The following is a 15,564-nucleotide window of genomic DNA, read 5'->3' on the forward strand; positions in this document are numbered from 1 at the left end:
CTATTGCACTTAATGCACTGTTCACTTTTTTGATGATAGCATAAGTCACTTCAGCATTGATTTTGCAATATGACAGTTTTTTTTTCCTACTGTAACTGTATTGAACATTTGCTGCTAGCACATTGCACTTTAGCTTCTGCTTTGTAAGCACATTGCACTTTATTTTTGAACCTGTAGACTGCTACCAAACCTGTGAAAATATTGGCAGCACTATAATCCCTAACTGGAAAATGTTAATCAACTATGGACAATTTTTATTTTTACACTGTATCCCTGTATGTTTAACTAGTCATTGTGTTTGATTTGTATTTGTTTCCTTCTTTTTTTGTAATGGTTTTAATTAATCAACAAATAAAATACTACTGGTCATAAATACATGGTTAAAATATCTATTGCGGCTAGGTGTATGCTTTCTATGTAACTCTATCCCTTTAGTTTTTGTTTAAAAAGTATATCTAAGTTTCAAGGGAAGAAAAGCAGTTTCATTTGGGATCAAAGCGAAACAGGCTTTCTGGTAAGAATGTTTGGTCCATGTGGCCATACCAGATTTGCATTTTTACTTTTGTGCTTTTTGACTAATATACTTCAGGATATTGATAGCTTACCCCAATGAATCGAGTTGTGGCTCACTCATAAAGGCCATGCACAGTAGATTATGTGGCGAGAATTATCCTTATAAATCTGCATCTCCAACGTACTTCAAGGAAGTGAGTATATCAGGTTGTAGCACATATGAGGTACAAAGTGAGGAGGGTGTTGAAAAGTCATTACTATTTAAGTGTACCTATTGTATGGGACCCGCCAAGCACTGTTGCTTACCTAATTTATACCATTACTGTACTTTGCAAGAGGTAGAAGTTAGTTAATGAGGGCAATTGATTGCAGGAGATAAAATGAAGACTTGGAAGTCCCTTAGTACACGGATAGCAACATCTAATACAACATTTACATATATACAACTGAGCTCATGGGCTTCTGCACAATTCTGGACTAATTCATATGAAATGGCATTGAAGCTACACGAACAGGGACTCAAGAAAATTTAGATTTCTGGATGGTATAGGGGCCTACACAAGGTTGGTAAAGAAAGTATATTGCCATAAAATTTAGTATTGAAAGGATACTTGCCAATACAAGCGAAAAGGTTTTATGGAAAGTGTCAATGAACATGCTTGATACTATGGGGAAATCTGCTGCATGCAAAAAGAACATTTTCTTTTACTTTCCATAGGATTCACTGGACACTAAAAACTCTCCAAGTTTGAACAAAGGTGTGAAGTTGTAATCCTGTAAATGCAGAATGTCCAATTTGGGGGGAAAAATCAGCAGCCACATTTTTCTTTCCTGGAACAAATTCAGTTCTGAAGGTATATTCCTGTAATCTTGAGGTAAGCCTAGCAATGCATGCTGTAGAATTCTATCCTCTACCCGTGGACAATATGTTCACCACTAGCTTGCTTGTAATCTGTACTCAGGATATAAACTTGCTATCCCACACGAAGGGGCATATTAGGATGGTGGACGGATTTGCGTCTGTCCGCCACCCCAGAGGTGGAGGGACCGTCTGCAGGGCCAGGGTGGCGGTCACATCCTGTATTTTTAACATTGCGGCGGGTGCTGCTTGAAGCAGCACCCACCGCAATTTAAAAAATGCAAGCAGTGCATTTGCATGCACAAAGCGGCAGGCACCACATGCAAATGCAGGGGGGTACCATAGGTACCCCCCTATGTGCACCCCCCCTTCACCCTGGGGGCCCGCAACGGGCCCCCAAAGAAAAGACCGTATACCTTTTCGTGGCGGCATTGCCGCCGTGGCGACATTGCCGCCGCGGAAAGGCATGTCCCAGAGCAAATGCTTATATGGCTGGCAGTGTCTGATAGACACCGCCACCATATTGGAGCTTTTCCGCCGCGGTCTCGCGGTGGAAAAGCGGTGGACGGTCTCCCTGTCCACCGATGACCCCCCAACCATCATAATCTGGCGGGGGGGTCTTCACACACACTGCAGCGGTGAATCCGCATCCTCCAGGCCGGCGGTGGCTTCCGCCGGCCCGGAGGATGCGGATTTACCGCAATCATAATCGGGCCCAGAGTTCCTAAAGTGTTCAGTCGCTAAGACTGATGTCAAGAGTGCAAGCCAGTTAATCTCTGACTGCCTTCCTGTGAAGGTGGATTTGCTCTGCTACCTGAATAAAATGTTCAACTACTACATGGCTTTGCACTACTTTCAACAAATGACAATGAGCTACAGAGGTGTCCTGTCCTAAGGGAGCAGTACAGGGAAGGATTTAACTCTAAGAAGCCAGCTTATCTTTGTGGATTATTTAAAATGTATGTAGAATTCTACTCTGCTTGGATGCTATATATGCTGATCCTTTACATTCTGTGAGTTACTACACTGTATTTGTTGGATTTCTGAAGGTTTGGAACTGATAATGAAGGATTTCAGGCTGTTTGAACAAATTGTACAGGTTTGGATGGACCTCCTGCTCGCTCTACCCTGAACGTGCCATCTTGAGCACCAGCGAGCCTTGCCCCTTGCTGGCAGTCATGTTCTCTGCTGTGCTATTTTCCATGTTGCGCTCTTGCCATAAAGGCTGCTACAGCACTTGTGGAAGTGTGTGTAGTGACACCAACAGTCGAGTAAGGCACAGACTCTGCTCATGGAGTTCTCTCATTGTTTCTCGCGGGGAGGTTGCGAGAAGGCTGCAGCCTCCAGTTTATCACCCATACTGCCGACACAAAAGGATCATGGGAGTCTACATCATCACGCAGACATTGATTGGAGGGCTGTATCACATGAGAGGTCACGTAATGCGTCATGCCACCACACTGAACTTGGCGCCCACCTTTAGTTGGGGAGAATTTTATTTATTTGCAGGAAGCATGTGCTTCACTTCTCCTCACTTCAGTCTTTTTTCAGTTCTGGTTTGTTTCATTAGTATTTGTTTCAGTTCTGGCTTGGATTCAGCGCATCTGCTCTCATTGTGTGAGACATCAATGAATGGTCAGTACTATTTATTCTAATCTCCAATAATATATACAGCAGGAAGTTCTCTCTTGGATAAACTGGGTAGTTTGGACATTTTGGGACTCTAACAAACTCTTTTAAGACTCTATGCAGTTTGACCCTCCAGCAACATTTCTACAAAATATAGGGGAACCTGCTATTTTCTGGATGAGGTAGAAGGAGTCGTTTATTACTTATATGGAGGCCTTTTATGAAAAAAGAATGGGAGTGGAATGGTTAAAAAGCATTCTTTTCCTCTGTCTTGGATCTGAGGAACAAGTGGTTTTTAGAACTTTACCCTAAGTAACACCATCAGAGGGCCAGAGAGTGTAAAAGGATGGAGAATAATTTGATGCATTCAACACAGCATTAAGAGCATTATCCATGACCGGTAATTTTAGACCTATGATGGATAAAATGATTAAGTATCAAATTACAGTCTTTGTGAAGAACAAAAAAACTCAAGAATAATTGTGGATTATGGGTGATCCTAAACTGCAAGATGCTGTATCCACGGCTAAGATGTTAGAACAATATGAGAAGTGGCTGTCTACGGTTAGGGGAACTGGTATACAAGTAGGATGTGCTGAGGATGTATGTGTTGTGAAACGTCCTAATGAGTACCGTTTGGATGCAAGTAATGAGAGTGGATCACACTAAAACAACTGAGGCAATTTTAAAAGATCTGAAAAGCCAGAGAAGGTTGGTGTGTGTTATAGGTGTGGTAGCAACACACATAGTGCTTCTTGTACTTGGTGTTCTGCCACCAATAAGTAATGTAAAAAATGTGGATGCATAGGGCGTTTTGCATGTGGGTGCAGGGATCTCAAGAAGAATCCTGGTCAGATGCGGGGTAAAGTTTCATATACTGCAGAAGTGATGGAAAACAAGTCTTGTGGGGGGAGTGGAAAGGGGATGGTTTTATCCATTCAAGGCAGTGGTGATGGTGAAACTGATCAAATGGTGAAGAATCCATCTAAATGTGTGGTCTGCATTTTTTAGGTGAAATTGGAACTTATGGCAGATCCTGATTCCCCTGGACTATAATAACTCAACAGTATTTTCTGGAATTGTTTGGTGGTGTTTTAGCTATTAATCAATTACAACACTCTGACATAATTGCAGTCAGAGGGTCAGAGTCGGAGTCACTTTTCCAAGCAGATAAAAAACACAGCCTGCTTAAAAAGGTAGCAGTGCAAAGTAAAACACAAATAAGCAACTTAAGGCATACATTGCTTAATCCAGCCAAGCCAACTACCCATACTGTCCAGCCTCGGCAGGATGTGCCACCGCAATGTCCTTTCAGAACGGGAGGGGTTGGCAGAAGTTCCAGCCAGGGCACCTGACAGCTGGCGGCGGTGCCAGTGTTAGAATGGCCGGGAGGCTGGAGGCTCTGGGTGATGGCAGCACTAGGGCCCAGCTCAAAGGCAGCTATTTCTGACTCTTCCTCCTCCAGGGCCTCCAACTGCTAATATTCATGCTGGATAAGGTTAAGCCTCTGCCGGTGCAGACAGGCTGCTATCTTCTATCTGTTTGGTGGTATGGAAATGAAAAATTGTAAATAGAGCTCTGTTCAAACGATTGTTTAAAATGAATGGGTGGTACAGTAGCAGTACATTGCTGGTCCCCTAGGGCCATTGGAATTTGATATTATAATGATAGGAGAGTCACAAGGCCAATTTTATATTTTACTGTCATGTGCATCGCATTAAAAAGCACTGACTGTGTGGGAGAAAAGTATTAAGGCACAATAACACCGGATTAAATAAAATCTTTTTTTCTTCTTTTATATGCTTGTCGAGTAACTAAATAGACACTTTTAGTGGAAAAATATACATAAATTACCTCTCATTAACGAGTAAGGAATTATACACAATGGAGTATAAGTTGTGTTGTGCTAAATTAATGGAGGCAGGCTAACCAGCAAATTGGGTATTTTGCTAGTGTCTGCAGCTGGGGCAGCTGTAGTTGACAATGATCTATCTTTATTTCCAATATCCCTGCTCTTCTCCAAATGCCTTTCACTTTCTACCCTGACTCCAAAGTGGCAGATGAATAATAAATAAGATACTACGTCACACACCTCACATTTAAAATTCTGATATTATCCTGTTTGCTGTAAGTAGATATTGGAGAAAACCCACTACATGGGCTATATAGATTGTATTGGACATGTTTGTCACATACTATCCCATACGCCAAACTTGAAATCAAATCAGACACTTAGCCCCACTTTACTCACTGGCCTCACCCACCACCACAAATTATTTCAACAAATTCATCTGCTGGGCACTAAGGAAAGGAAACTTACATGGTAAGGTAAAGGGATTAGGCAGGTATTTAGAGCTTTTCATATAGAATAGAGGGGTGTCACTGATCATCGATTCATCATGTGACCATTAAGCTTTGGCTTATTCAGTCACTGTAGTTTACGAAAATAAAAAGGGAAACATCTCTACAGGCATAAAACAAATCTGTTAAGGGAAACCATAAAATATATTTTGGAATCACTTCACAAAGCCATAAAATGTGGCACATGTCAAGAATGGATTTTTCTTTTTTTTGCATCCTGGGATGGAGGAACTTAGGAAAGAATGAAGGAGTGAAGTGCTAAGAGGTGACTGAGTGGGCAAAGGGAAACACACCTTGTGAGTTCTGTTTGTAATGCATTGGAAACTTGGTAAACGCCACATTAACTGAAGTAGACGCACATTGCACAGCCAACACTGCAGTCACAAATTGAACCATACTGTGCTTCGGTCATGGGTGGTGGAAAGCCATGGGCAGGGAGGGTGTGATGAATGATGATGGGTTGGATACATTTATGCCTTGCTTAACTAATATAGAAAGTCAAGGAAGTAGAACAAAAATTTAAAATTGCTTCCTACTTTGAACCACAGCTTTGATAACCATAAAACAAAGTAAGCAACGTAGGTGAGCAGCATGCCCCTCTCTAGAAGAGCTCCCTTGCTTATTCATAAAAGCAATCCAGTTATTAACTCTTCCTTTAAATCTTCTATATTCACCCAAACCACCATGAATTAAGCATTACTTTCTCTCATACCGTCTTTCACCAAAATGCCCAATCCATTATCCAGCCATTCAGTACCCACCCTTTTGTCAACCTTCCTTTCATTCATCCATCCTTTTACCCACCCATACACCTTTTCACCCACCCATGCATTTTCTCACTCACACACCATTTCATCTATTCTTAGTCTTACACCACCACACAATATGTAGGGGAGAGGGAAAGATTACCAGCAAAGCAGAAGATACCTGAACTAGGGACTAGTACCGACTAGAAAAAGTCAGCTATAAAAGAAAAAACATGCAATAAGGAAAAAAGAAAAGGTGTAACAGGAATGAAACAAAAATTGGAAAGGGGTGTTGGAAAAAAAAGAGACAGTATAAAAAAATAAACAAGTCAAACTTTTAAAGTAGCTTAGTGGGAAAAGGGAAAAGAGCTAATCCCTTTTGCTTTGCATGCATGCATGGGTCTGTATCCCCTGCTTGTCACCAAATGAAAGAAAGGCAACAGGTAAGGGTGTCAGAGCAACTTTATTTCTCAGCTGGTTCCAGGCAGCAACTCCCGTCCTTGAACCCAGCACCAACATTCCAATACCCCAATATTCTACCGTAAGTCCAGAACAATCATAAAATCCAACACTATGGAAATAATGATAATAAATAAAAGGACTTACTAGGCTGAGCAGAGCCCTTAGCAGCTGTGTTGGTGGTGGGGCATCCTCACTAGCTCTTCCAGGACCCACCTCTGCACTGCCACTCTTCTTGCACTTAGGTGCTGATTTAAGAAATACAGAAGATTAAAAAAAAAGATTAGTGAAACTGTTAATTTCCACAAATTATTATAACAGGAAACACAGTCACATTGTACTGATCCTAAAACAGATCACCAATAATATTAGTATCGAGTCTATCGACTATCGCTGATTTGGCCATACTAATCTTAAAATCCATTTTCCAAATTTCCTTAGCAAAAACTACATTTGGAACTAAGGCATTGCAATGAATGATTTTTCATTCTATTCTCATTTTGTCAAACACCGTCATGGACCAACTCAGTCTCTCTTTTTTACAATGCATATATGCATTCTACACGTCACTGTCAAATAGACAGGGACTGTACAAGCTACATAAAGAAAGTCATAGAGAATGCTAACTCACTGATATATCACTGATTCACTATGGTGACAGCAGGACACAAGAGTCTGCAATGGCTTCTTAATTAATTAGCCAAAGTAAGCACTAATGACTACCATTAGGTAGTGCCAAGCACCTGCCTATCTGAAACTGGATCACATTATTATAATTTTCTTAACATAAACTAAATGTAACTTACCTCTGAGACTGAGTATCATGCTATTCAGAAATAAAATGTCAGCATTGTAGAACACAAACACAACAAATAATTAATACTCACTGAGCCCTGTAATCTCTACACTGAGCAGGTCTAGCAGGTCCTGTTCTCTGTCAAGAATATCCACCCAGCAGAGCATCAGCTGTTGTACGATGGACTGAACTTGGCTGGTGCGCAGCACACATCTGTGTACCCTGCCCCACCACAGCCAAAGCTTCCACAGAGAGTAGTCACTACCAGTCCTGCCGCCAGCTGCCAGCATGGAGGGTAGGTGGCGCTGCACAAATAAACAAGTGCTGCTATCTCCCCCTCACTAATGATAGCCCTGGGATGCAGACCTTGGCAGCACTGCCATCTGAAGGGTAGGCAGCTGCTTGCATTTTGGGGGCCTGACACCACCGCTCCCCTGTTTGCCCTGCTCTGACATGGCATTGGGTGGGGGGATGGAAGGAGGGGAGGGAGGAAGGAAGGAAGGAAGGAAGGAAGGAAGGAAGGAAGGAAGGAAGGAAGGAAGGAAGGAAGGAAGGAAGGAAGGAAGGAAGGAAGGAAGGAAGGAAAGAAGGAAGGAAGGAAGGAAGGAATGAAGGACGGAAGGAAGGAAGGAAGGAAGGAAATGAAATACAAACGGAGTAAAGGAAAATAATAAACTATGAAACGTCACAAAATATACTTGGAGCAATTTGAAAAATCACAAAATACAAAGACACGAAAACACACCCTAATATAATAAATACAAATTAGAGGTAGATTAATTAGAAAGGCTGAGGATTGAAAGCATTAACAGGAGATTCAAAAACAGGCCCAGCACCATGGACAGAACAGAGCAAATAAGATGGCTGCACCCATGTGAACTGCGTGGTGCTGTTCATGCATGTTCCCAATGAGAGGGCGCATTTTGTGTTGTGTTTCACATGGAAATGCAAAGCAAACAGGCAAGCAGAGCAACTCTGCCCACTCGTGGAACTCCACATAGCACGGCGGAGTTCCGTGACCACTTTGTGGAGTTACGCAGATTGTGACTCCGCCCAAGCCTAGATATCATGGTTTATTGTGAGAACCATTTAAGCAAATCTCTATCACACCAAACTGACATTCCATTGTACAGTATACAAATATGTCCACCAGTGCACATCCCCGTTTGTTATTTTTCTCCAATTCAGTAGTAATTCAGTCACTTAGTTGAACGATTTCTTTCAAATTCCTCAGATATTTCAAGTAGTACACAGTCCATCAATATTTCAAAATCTTGTTTATTGATTATTATTCTTGCCACATCGTCACAGCCGACGCGCGTTTCGCCCTCCACGGGCTTTTTCAAGGCAAAAACAAAGTAGAATGGTGAGTGGCGTAATCTTGTACAAATCAATAAAAGATATAAAAAATCCTTCTCCTATTGCTCCTTAGAGCCTTTCAATATTCAAGGTAATAGTTTTCCCTTAGAGTACTGGCACTTCTAATTCCATTCCTTATTTGATAGTCCATGCATATATCTATAGTTCAAGGAGCCATGATAAGTTCCATCGCCATTACAGAGCCGAGTCGCGTCTCGACAATGCGTCTCCCTTCCGCGTTCGTCTCCTTGTGTACAGTATACAATTGTAAAAGGAGAACACAATATAATTCTTCAGGAATCTTTAATGTGTAGTATCTTGTATGATTTCAGCCAACACGTGTTTCGTCGCAAGGGAAATACCCACGACTTCCTCAGGGCTAAGAAAAAATACAGAGAGGACATCATGTAGTCCCCCATTCTGAGGGGGTCATCATCTTATTACATAGCAAAATTTTGTAGAAACATGCATAATCAAATATATTAAATACCGTCATCCCGTTAGGTGACATATGGGAAAAGAAAATTGAAAAGTGAGGGAAAGAAAAGTCTACGCTATCCCAATGTGGAATCAGTGTAGAGTAGATCGAATTTGGAATGTTATCAACAAGGACATAGGAGACACATCAGAGGTGAATGGAGGTGTCATTTAGTATTTAGACGTTTCAAAGTGAAATGTGATCATAAATATTAATTCCAACCCTGTGCACTATTTGATGAAGATATCTGGGATGACTCCAGGCCTACCTTGCGTTTGTCAGCGATAATCAATGCGCCTATAGAACATATAAGGTATATTGGAACAGACTGCCTCCAAGTCAATATCATAGTGAGGTGTTAAAAACCACGAGGTTATATGCATACCTTCTGACTGGTTATAATTCCGTCCCAGCCTTAGGATGGCTGGGTGTAGAAGAGATTTTGTTCCCTCATCAATAATGTACATCAATATCAGGCTGTGGGAGGAATAAGCGTAATTGTAAGCCCATTTGGCCTCTAGTATCAACAGTCAAGTTATTCAGCATGTCACCCCACAGATACATGATCATAGTCTATGCGTAAGACCATCATTAAAAGGTAGTGTAATTTATGGGTGCACCCCCAACACCGTGCAAAAGGGATATGATAATATAACATAATGCAGCTCACCCCCTTAAATGAGGCGATGACCGCAATATTCAGTTCGAATAGTGAAGATCATTAGCACAAATGAGTGCTATTCTTACAGACAGTATCACGTCTGATCCAACGGTGCTAAAGTAAAGGGAAACAGAGAGTGTCGCGAAGTTAAAAGATATCTTGTTAACGTGAGTCTAAGCAAATAGGAAAGCGGGGCTGTTCCGGAAATTATGAACAGCTAGAGCTGTCAAAGTCATGGAAGCCCGAACTTGGCGCCATGTTGGATAAGTAAAATCAACGTTATTCGGTCTAAAATATTTCAGGTACGAGTCAGCATGATAAAAATATCGAGCCTCCACATATTCAGAAGTCGAGACCGTCTATGGTCTGTGTCAATACGTGATATTAGCGTAAATATGGTTGCGTTAAAAATAAAAATAAACAATCGACGATTAAAAAAACATTCTGAGAGGTGATTATGTATCGCTATTCAAAATCTATTGGGTCTAATTATCGCCCTGATTCAATGCTAGGGTACAGGAGAACAATATATGGCGGGTTCAAAAGTGCGGGTATTTCCTTTGTCCTCATTTATACCAGTTTGAGGGAGGAGGGTCAAAAGGAAGGAGTAGGTTCCTTCCATCCATAAGAAGACTATTAAAGTGAGGAAAGGAAGTACCAGTAATGACAGCAGACTTTGATAAAGCGTATTAGGTCGGTGGACAGTGAGTATATCAGAGTCAAGCGGCAAACACATAATAGTATATCCAGATATGGAAACATTTTCGAAGCCATAAAATAGTAGTCTACTGAGCATTCATAAACTGATAGAGCAAAGTTTACATATGCAGATGGATATATACATACATTACTACATATGCTTAATACATCGTCTCAGTTGTTGGTCATCGTAAGTGTGAGAAGCATATGTAATTCTAATGTATCATTCGGGCAAGCAGATGTAATCATGTTGTCCAATGTGACTTTAAATAACATACAAGATAAAGACATATTAATCATAAGTGTAGATGACGTCTATCATTGTAGAGTGTCATTCGAGAGGACAGGTGAAGACATGTTGTCAAATATAACTTCATATCATAGCTGGGGGACCCTGCAGTCACAATAAAAGACAGATCTACTTTAATGTTATCATTCCCCAAGAAAATAAGGAAGTTCATGGTCCGAGTTCATCCCATGTTCCACTGCCTGCATTTTGAGAATCCAGAGGGCTTCCCTGCGCCTCAGGAGTAGTTCTCGATTGCCCCCTCTTGGGTCACTTTTGAGCTGGTCTATGCCACAGAACCAGATAATTTTATTATTAGCATTTTGGGTAATACAATTATTGACATGCGATGCCGTAACGTATCTTGAGTCATTGTGTCTGATTTATTTATTTATGTATGCATTTTTTTATAGCGCGGACTTTACCCGAAGGTGTCAGAGCGCTTCACAATAGGAACATAACTGATACATGAGAACATTACAAGTGAACAAAATACAAAAGCAAACGTTACATTAAATGAAGCAAAAATGACAATTGTAAGCCAACAAAATACAAGAGGTAGCAAACGGTGCATTACAAAAGTGGCAATCGTGAACCAACAAAATAAAAGAGGTAGCAAACGGTGCATTACAGTAGGAAAAAGTGACGTGTGCAGGTTACAAAAGCGTACAACGTAAACATAGAGGTATAATACTGCAATATATGGAGGACACTCAAGCACAAGAACAAACGTTACGTAGGCACGGGTGGCACTTGTGCAGATATCGAAAATAAACATGTGTAAGAGGTAGAAAACAGTGTGTTACTAGAGAAAGTGACGGGTGCATGTTACACACAAATACCAAACACAGGTAGAAAGATAATACTGCACTAAATTAACTAAATATACTGATTGCCCTCAGATGCTCATAAATCCTCTCTTTGCGTGGTCTGATTGTGCTTCCAATATAGAAGCTATCGCATTTACATTTAATCATGTAAATCACAAATCTGCTGTTGCAGTTCATCATCTGCATGATCTTGAACTCCTTTCCCATATGACGATGGAATATCTTTGTATTGTTCATGGCCAATGGGCAGATTTTACAAGATCCACATTTAAAAAAAAACACGCATCTTTGTGTGAGCCAGTCTTGCGTCCGTTCTGTGGTTTTGGGGTAACTAGGACTAATGAGGTATTGGATGTTTTTACCCCGTCTGTATGTAATTTGTGGGTATCTGGAAATATATTCATTCAAGGTCTTATCACTGCTGAGTAATCTCCAATGCTTTCTAATGCTCTTTCTTAGTTTAACTGCGGCATGATTGTAGTTGGTGATAAGTCTGACATGTGAAGGATTGTTTTTTGCGGCATTTTTGTCTTTCAGTGTGTCATTTCTTGACAATGTGGTAATCTTACGGTCCGCCTCAGTGATGATATGAGTGCTATAACCCCTTGCTTTAAATCTTAGTTTCATGTTGTTTTTGCATGCCATAAAGTCTCTGTCCTTACTACAATTCCTCCTGGCACGTGTGAATTCGCCAAAGGGGATTGATTCTATTTGATGTTTCGGATGTGAGCTGCCGGCATGTAATACCGCATTGCAGGATGTCGGTTTGCGGTATAGTTTACTTTGTATCTTGCCATCCTCAATAAAAAGTGTCAGATCTAGGAATTCTATATATGTGAATTGAATTCCCATGGTATTGGAATTGAGGTATTCACAAAATTGTGTAAGCTTATTCATGTCACAAGACCATATCAGAATGCAGTCGTCGATCTAACGACCCCAATATATGATTGATGCATTCCACGGGGCACCACTTGGGCCCCAAATCCACCCCTCCTCAAAGCCACCCATGAAAAGGTTGGCATAGGAAGGGGAAAATCTGGAGCCCATGGCCACGCCCTGTTTTTGTCTGTACCACCTTGTTTCAAAGAGAAATACATTATTATCCAAGATTAGCTGTATCATTTTGATAATCATCTCAGTGTGAGCCCATTGTGATGCTGGTCTTTTACTTACGAATTTCCTGGCTGCATTGATGCCCAGGTCCGTCCTGATGTTAGTATAAAGGGATGCGACATCCAATGTAGCCAAGATCATGTTGTCCTCCCTTGTCACATCCGATAGGATGCTAAGTATGTGTTTTGTGTCTCTGATGTACGCTGGTAAATTGCGTACTAGGGTCTGTAAGAATGTGTCCACATATTGGGATAGCTTTTCGGTGGGACCCCCTATACTTGAGATTATTGGTCTCCCGGGAGGTGTTTGTGCATTTTTATGGATCTTTGGCAATGTATTAATACATTTAAATCTGGGCTTGTCAACCTTTAGGTATAAAAATTCCTCCTGACTAATAAGTCCATTATTGAGCCATTCTCTAAGTTGTGTGTTAATAAGATGTGTAAGGGGTCCAATTGGGTTCCCTTTAATTTTTTCATAGTATGTTTGATCTTCTAGTTGTGACAGGACTTCTGCATTGTAATCACATGTGTTCATTACCACAATGTTACCACCTTTGTCAGCTTCCGTGATGGTAACATTGGGCAACAGACTGAGGTCTTTAAGTGCCAACCTTTCTTTGATAGTCAGGTTGTCAGTAAGTCTAGACCGGTGTTTAGTCTCATGTGGAGCATGATTATATAGGTCCTCCATTACTGATTTGTGGAACATATCTACACTATTGCCACATGGTAATGTCGGTGTCCATTTGAATTTGTTCTTCAATCCACTAGAAATAGTGGTGTCTATCTCAATATCATGATCCCATAGTAGCTCTTCTATAGTCATGTGATCTCTATCATCATCGGCAATAGAAAATAACAGTTCCGTATCTCTAATGTCTTGAATAGTCACAATATCATCAGGCATATCACACATCTCAATGTTCATACCTTTATTTGGCTTTGGATTACAATCAAAGTGTTTTTTTAGTTTTAATTTCCTGGTAAATTTAAACAAGTCAATCATAGCATTGTATAGATCACCTTTTTCTTTCGGGCAGAAACCCATCCCTCTTTCTAACACAGAAATCATGTCACGGTTGAGTATTTGGTCACTTAGATTAATGACTTCAACCCCTTTTAAATGATGATTATCCTGTCCTATTTCTTCCAGGACCTGAGCCTCATGCCCTGTTTGTCCTGACCTGTTCCCCCGTCTCTTGCCTCTCCTAGTTTTCCTGGTATGTTTTCCTTTTGTTTTGGAAATTCTCTGTTTCCCCGTTTTATCCATTTGACCTCCTTTAAAAAACTAGAGTCTTGATTGGAAGGTCCCTCGCTCTCACTTCCGCTCGGTAAGGTTTCAAGCGAAGTGGAGTTAGAACTGACCGGTGTGGTATTTTGCACTGGAGTACCTCCCTGTTTAGCACCTTTGTCTATCAGATGGTCATATTTCTTGGCAAAGGTGAAGATTCTCCCTTGGGCATAGTCAATCTCATCCCTTATTATTTTTCGGGCTTTCCGTTGTTTAATTTCTGCTTGATGTTTGTTAAGTACATCATTAAGTATTTGATAATTTTTCTCAGTGGCTTCTTTCAAGTCTAGATCTTTAATTTCTAGTTCCACTTGGGCAATCTGATCTTGTAGATTTTTTACTTTGCGTGAGGCACTTTCAATCAGAATATTCATGAGATTGTTTGAATTGGAGGTCAGTTCTTTCTCCCACAGTAGTAGGAGATCCTCATCTAGATCGTCATATGTAGGGAGTACTTGTGAACGGAGTCCCCTCGGAATTCTCTTAAGTCTTATGCATTGTTCCAGGGTTGATCCATCCCACCATTTAGAGTTTTCAGAGATTCGTAATTTTTCCAATCTAATAAATTTGTCCCTCAATCCTTCCATCTTTTTGTTTCCATTCTCACCTCACTAAGGAGGTAGTAATCGTCTCACCCCTTGCTAGGCTGTCAAATAATTCTGCAGCTTCTTTACCTCTATCCATATTGTAAAATCTTTTAGTAATACCGTCGGAGCTGCCTAACCAGGTCTTAATAAGTTTCTACGTGCTTGGATGATTCTTTTCCTGGGTAAAGTATGGCGCTACTCGATTTCGGTCAAATTTGTACGGAGAATTAATATTAATATTGGGTGCTTAGAGAAGGGTTAATCATCCAAATTACCCCAAAATGTGATCCAGGATCATCAACAGTTTAAGCAAATCTCTATCACACCAAACTGACATTCCATTGTACAGTATACAATTGTAAAAGGAGAACACAATATATTTCTTCAGGAATCTTTAATGTGTGGTATCTCGTATGATTTCCGCCAACATGTGTTTCGTCGCAAGGGAAATACCCACGACTTCCTCAGGGCTGAGAAGAAATACAGAGAGGACATCATGTAGCCCCCCATTCTAAGGGGTCATCATCTTATTACATAGCAAAAATTTGTATAAACATGCATAATCAAATATATTAAATACCGTCATCCCGTTAGGTGACATATGGGAAAAGAAAATTGAAAAGTGAGGGAAAGAAAAGTCTACGCCATCCCAATGTGGAATCAGTGTAGAGTAGATCGAATTTGGAATGTTATCAACAAGGACATAGGAGACACATCAGAGGTGAATGGAGCTGTCATTTAGTATTTAGACGTTTCAAAGTGAAATGTGATCATAAATATTAATTCCAACCCTGTGCACTATTTGATGAAGATATCTGGGATGACTCCCAGGCCTACCTTGCGTTTGTCAGCGATAATCATTACGCCTATAGAACATATAAGGTATATTGGA

The sequence above is a fragment of the Lissotriton helveticus genome, chromosome 10, assembly GCF_964261635.1.
Source record: "Lissotriton helveticus chromosome 10, aLisHel1.1, whole genome shotgun sequence".
NCBI lineage: Eukaryota > Metazoa > Chordata > Amphibia > Caudata > Salamandridae > Lissotriton > Lissotriton helveticus.